This window comes from Ammospiza nelsoni, chromosome 4, assembly GCF_027579445.1.
Source record: "Ammospiza nelsoni isolate bAmmNel1 chromosome 4, bAmmNel1.pri, whole genome shotgun sequence".
NCBI classification, from domain to species: domain Eukaryota; kingdom Metazoa; phylum Chordata; class Aves; order Passeriformes; family Passerellidae; genus Ammospiza; species Ammospiza nelsoni.
In genome coordinates this window covers 22,457,037-22,463,036 of record NC_080636.1, presented here as the reverse complement: position 1 = coordinate 22,463,036, position 6,000 = coordinate 22,457,037, and the positions used below count along the sequence as shown (strand labels likewise).

Below are 6,000 nucleotides of genomic sequence, written 5' to 3'. Positions count from 1 at the left end.
TTTCCTCCACTCCTCTCACTGTAGGTATGTTGGAAGAGACCAGCCTCCCCCTCCCTACACCCTCCTCTCAGGTGCTTGTAGAAAGCAAGGAGGTTCACCCTGAGCCTCCTCCAGGCTAAGCAAAACCAGCTCCCTCAGCTGCTCCTCACAGGACAGGTTTTGTCCTTTGAGGAACAACAAAAATATATCAGGGCTCCTAGCTCTAAAGTCCTTGAGGTTGCTGCTAGGGTGAGATGATGTACCAGCCCCTTTTCTGCATTCCTTTTTTTTGGAAGAAAATGTGCCTGCTAGCCTTGGGCTCGATGGGAGCAGCAGCAGGCACCAGGCAGAGACAAGTGCCTGGACACTCCATGGCACCAACCTCTGACTCAATCTTTGCCAAGTTCTCTGTGAGCAGGTAAGTGTGCTTTACATGCCATTTGATATTTCCTATCAGTTGAGCTGCCTGAAGGGTGCAATCTCTCCTTTTTTAGTTTTCCTGTGTAAGAGAGTTGGCAGATGCTCTTCCAAGAGACACAGTTTTCTCTTGTTTGTCTGGATGCCAACTGAAACCAGTTGGATGGCTTTAAATCTTTTATAAAAACAAGTATGTAAAAGCTTTGCTTTAAGGTGTCCAACTACCCACAAAAAATCTAAAAATAATAAATTCCCCCTTCTTCAGAATTAGAGCTTGTTCTCCCGGTAGGAGTGTGTGAAATTGCTTTATTGGCTTTTTTGTAGCTGCCTTCTATTGACAGAAGTGAGGCCTGAAGATGGAAATGGACAGTTCAGGCATGCTTGGGGAACCCAACCCCAAATTCTACTTGAGTATCAGTTGAGGTGGCTGTTTTTACTCTTTTTCTGTTTTAAAAAAAAAAAAGGAATCTGAAAGTATTTTATCACCCCCCCCCCAGTTAATTTGTTCATGAAAGCATAAAAAAAATATGAAAGATGAGAAGTGCCTTCCTTTGAGGATGTGAATGCTCACACCTGGTGATTTCAGTAGGAGACAGAGCAGAGCTAGAACTGAGATGAAGCACATACAGTTAAACAAATTATTAAATCTGAGTCAGGAAGATGATTCCCTCTAGGCTAGGCAGGGCATTGAATGTATTTACCCCACAAATTCTCATGCCTGCAGTAATTTTGTGTCTTTGTAGTGCTGTATGCATGACAAAGTATGCAGGCTTCAGTTTGTTACTGGGTGTTGAAACGTGTTATGGTGTATTATAATATGCTGCTAAGTAAAATGGTTGTAGGGGGATAGAATATAAGAAAATAAAGATAGTGTAGAAAGTAATCTTGTCTCTAAGGAGTTGCAGCTGGGCCAATTATCAAAGACTAGGAACAGGCCTGACCTTAACAGGCCACAGCTGTGACCAATGAGAAGAAAATGCTATAAAAGAGAGGGGTGGCTAGTTGGGAAGGGAATTGGAGTCAGTTGGTCACTTTGTGAAGAACAAAGAGTTAGTGCTCTGAGAACCTGCCCAGGAGAAACACCAAGAAGGTCTGAAACTTTTGCCATAGGGAGATAGCACAATGGAACCCCTGCAATAAGATGGCAACAATAGTTTTCCTTTAGGGTGGGTGTTTTTTTACCTCAAATATGTGTTATGTATTCTCTTCAACTTGCTGATGGAGTTTTCTACTGAATGAGGTATGGTCAAGGTATCAGGATTCAACTCCAAGGCCTGTCAACATTTGAAATGACTAAGCAAGTTAATTAACTCATCTGAGAACTTTAAGGATATAATTCCAGGTGATCATGATGTATCTTTGGCTGCTGCTGAATCCCTAGTTCCATAATTGCTAATTTAGGTCATTCAGCCTTATGGTTTCTGAGAGCCTCCTTCCTTAGAAAATAATTATTTCCAGGGATATGCAGAAGCTAGGGAGTCAAAGCTGCAGCTGATGACTGACTAGGTTTAACAGTAAGTTTATATGCATCATTTCCTCATTAGTAAGCTGTGAGAGAGCTAAGATACAGGCTGCAGTATCTCCTTGCCTCACAGGAATGATGGAAGCATTAGAAATCATGAAAAAAACATAAGCATAAGACCCTCCAGGTTGCACTGGATGTCCATTGCAAATTTCACTAGTTGTGATACATAAAATGCAAGAATTTTATTTAAAACAAAATGAAATAACCTAATTTACCAAGTCAGCATTTGGCCAGGACAATGGACTTGAGTCTACTAGTCTTGAGAGGACTACTTTTGGTATTGTCATAACATAACTGCATGAGATGTCATTTAACACTTTGCCTGGAAAATGGCATTTTGATCCACATTCTCTGGTAAATTCAACCTGTGGCATTGAATCACTGAGAGCAGGTAGGTGTTACAAGTTACCATGGCACCTCCTTGGTGATTTCCACTTCATGGTTCCCTTGAGCAGCAGTACCTTTTGAATTTTTCACAAACACTGCATCCTGGAATGGTGTGTTTGTATTGTGTCCCTTTTTCAATTTTTCTTTTAAGGTACAACACCAAAACTGAGTTTTTAAGACTGAATGTTTCTCTTTGAAGACACAGCCTTGAGGTGTGAAACATTAGCAGCTCAGACAGGTGCTGGGGCTATTTGCATTGCTCGTTCTGTCCACCTCTGCAGCGCTGCTTGGACACTAATGTGGGAGTAAGTAATACTGCTTGGCAGTATTTTGGGACATCAGCAGCACAGAGGTTTCTTGACTTGTATTTAGGATTGAATTAAAGTTTCATTCTTCATAGAGAAGGTGTCATAGAGGTTGCTTGCTGCTTTCCAAAAGAGATGGGCAGCTGAGCTGTTCAGAAGATAAAAGCACAGTTCTGAAAGATTTGTTGAGCAAATGACTGTCTGTGCCTTCAGAGTGCAGCAATATCATGATTGTTCAGAGAAAACAGCACTGAAAATGTCTGACAATAGTAAAGTCTCACAAACTTAATTATGTATCACAGTGAAATGTATAAAGCTGTTTACATTTGTACTCTCAAGGGCTTTTGGGACATTTTGAAATAGTATAGAAACAGATGGCACCTTATAGCTGTTACATTTCAGAGTCTTGCTGTGTTTTCAGGACACACTAAGGTGATCAATGACTTTTTTTTTTTGCCATATAGATTCAGCTCTCTGCAGTCCTCACTTCTCTCTCTTCAGCTGGGGCTGACTTCTATCTCTGTCAGGATGTGCTACAACTCAAGGGGGATTTTCATTATGTACACTCAAATGGCCATTTTTTCAATGGACATGCTATTTTCTCTGAAATCCTCTTTTCTTGGACCCTGTAGGAAAGCACTGGAGTGAGAGATACAATGAATTATTTATTGGAGTGACTGGGTCAGGTATGTGGCAGTAGTGTATTTCAAAACAGTGAAAAACAGTGTGCAGTGAATAGCATCATTTTGATGTGATTTTCTGCTTGTAGTGGCTTTTCAGTCTCTGAGAAGCAAAATTGAGAGTATGTATTGAAGGGGATGTTGGGCTGTTTTCCTGTTTGCAAACATGGCTTGAGTTTTATGTGCTCTTAAAGCTCAAGGCTTGGGGAATGCTCTTGTTGTGTCTGGCCTGGTACAGGCCAGCATTCAGCTCTGCTTGTGGCTTCCAGAGTAGCACACAGCTGAGGAAGAGGAAGAACAGCTAGGAAAACAAGCTGTGGGGAATCCAAGCTCAGAGAAACATCATCTGGACCTGGAATGCTCTTGTGGACTCCTCAGTGAGAAGGCCACTTGGGAGGACATGCAGGGGAGGATCCTGTCTATCAGGGACAGGGAATATGCTGCAGGTGTTCTGATCTAATTATTGCAAGTATTGGAGATGCCTCTACGCGAATTAAGGTGCAAACAAGACCATATGCCAATAGTAAGGATGTTATTTAACAGTAAATATGAGGTAGAGAGAGAGAAAGAGAGTGACAGAAAGCAAAATTAGGTTGAGAGATAGTCCCCGCTTCTGTGGTTTCAGTAGTGTTCCACTGGTCCTCTTCTTGTCCTCTCAGTGGTGAGAGTCTCACAAAACTCAGAGCTCATTGAGTTAGGATATGTTCAGGTGCAGGTGGGAATGCCCAAGCACCTTTCCTGGGAGTAGTTTGACATTGTGTTTTACCACACTGGATCTGTTGTAACATTTGTGGGTTGTGTGCAGTCCTCTGGAGGAAGGCCTCAGAAATGTGTATGAGGAGCCCTTCAGGGGTCTTTGATGGTTTGTGCACCCTTCTGAGACATGAGAGATGCCTCTCATGTGAATGTCATCTTCCCTTTGGATGATGAGTTATACAACAAACCTAGTTGGTATAAGAGAAGACAATTGGCACATAAAAAGCACCATCAGCGGGGTCTGCTTCTTATCTGGCCCAAAACTCAGTTTGTAATCTCTGGTGGTGGATGTTCACTTCCTCTGTTTTATGCAGACTAAAGGTTTTGCCATCACCCTGAAAACTCTCCTGCTCCCTCTCGGTTTGTGGGGAAGAGTGTGGAAACCCAGACTCAGCAAATGAATCTATGGGCTATAGCTTCCCCAAGCCTTGTTTGTCTTCTTAGACCTGAGATAATTGGACTACAGAACCATCTTTGTTTTATCTCAAGTTCCTGTCAGGTGGCTTAGCTCACAGTCCAATTTCCCAAAATCCAGGGGGCATACTGGATCCATACACCCCAGGGAGGGGAGGCTTTGGTGGTGCAAGTGAGCTGTTCCTTCTTTGCACACTTTGCTGCAGCGGGCAAAGTCCTCTGGTGATCTTAACAGTGTTTAAGAATTATGATTTTTTTAAAGTCTGATACAGGAGGACAAAGAGCACACGCTGTTGGGAGGGTTCCTGGGAAGCAGGGAAGGGAGTCCTTGGGAAGAGACAGCTTTCCATTGATTTAATGGTCTAAGTCTTCAGTGCTGCATAGAGAAATAGTCCTGTTCTCCTGATGTTTGTCTGGAGCTGGTGGCAGAGGATGACTTTTTAGCTTTATCAGAGGCTACTGGAGCTTGATATGACAGGAAAAAGGAAACCCTGGAATATGTATTTCCTTGCATCAGCCAATCTGCTCATTTGTCCAGGGTGTTAATTATTCCTTAAGGGAAAAAAAAAAAGAAAATGTATTTGAAGACATTGTAAATCCAGGTAGCACACAGCTGACATTTATTTTTCATGAGAAAAACGTCTAATTTTGTTCTTAAAAACCTTTTCACTTTCCTTCTTTTAAAACACAATGACAGTTAATGATTAATAGACACAGTCCACACTGCTGCCAGCAGGAAGCCAGCATAAGTGTGGAGGAAGTCTAAATAATTGAAGGGAAAAGGTGACAGAGGCAGCCATTAGTTCTTCTGGATAAGAAATTCTTCATTGCCTGGCCATTTGCCCAAAGGAAAGGAAAAACCTAGTGCTTGAGCAGCGCAATCTGTAGACTTCATGATGCACTTCTCTTGGGGACAAAAACAGCAACTTGGATCAGTCTTTTTAAATTAATAGAAATTGGTACAAAATCCCCTCATTTTTAATTGTGCCACTACACATTATTGGGCTTGCAACATAACCAGTTTGTCAGAAGTAACTGGGCAGCATTCCAGAAACAAACACCCTGCAGCAGAATGAGTGATATCACACTGGACACTTGCCTTCACAGAGTGACTGCCCTCCTGGATGTCCTGGTGGTCACAAAGGACCCTGTGTACTTGCAAAGAAGGCTGGTAATTTTTAGGTCTGACCAAAAAAAAGTGGCAAATATTGAACAGAACATGAGCTTCAGTAGTTCCACCAAACTGGGTGACAAAACTCAAAATTGTCCAAAATAAACAAAAAAGAAAACAAATAAAAATAATAATTAAAGAAATTAAAAGAACAAGCTTTTTTGTTTTCTGAATTGTGCATTCTGGAACTCTGTGTCATGGGCTTAAGTAGATAATATTATTTCATATTCTGACTGGGAGAATGAGGATCCTTTCCAGCATTTTTTGATCAAACTGTGGATTACTGTCTCATCTGACACTTTGCTTAATTTAGTTTCCTTTAATTTCTAGTCATAATTTAACAAGTGTCATATCACAGGCTGTCCT

At 41.6% G+C, this 6,000-nt stretch overlaps 1 long non-coding RNA gene across 1 annotated transcript in view; it reads left to right on the top strand.

Moving 5' to 3' along the window:
- Window positions 1-1,436: 1,436 nt before the first annotated feature.
- LOC132072583 (uncharacterized) overlaps window positions 1,437-6,000 on the top strand; it is a 94,444-nt gene continuing 89,880 nt past the window's right edge. Inside the window, exon 1 of the long non-coding RNA XR_009418351.1 lies at window positions 1,437-1,562. This is a non-coding gene — a long non-coding RNA (uncharacterized LOC132072583). The remainder of the gene's footprint in view (window positions 1,563-6,000) is intronic.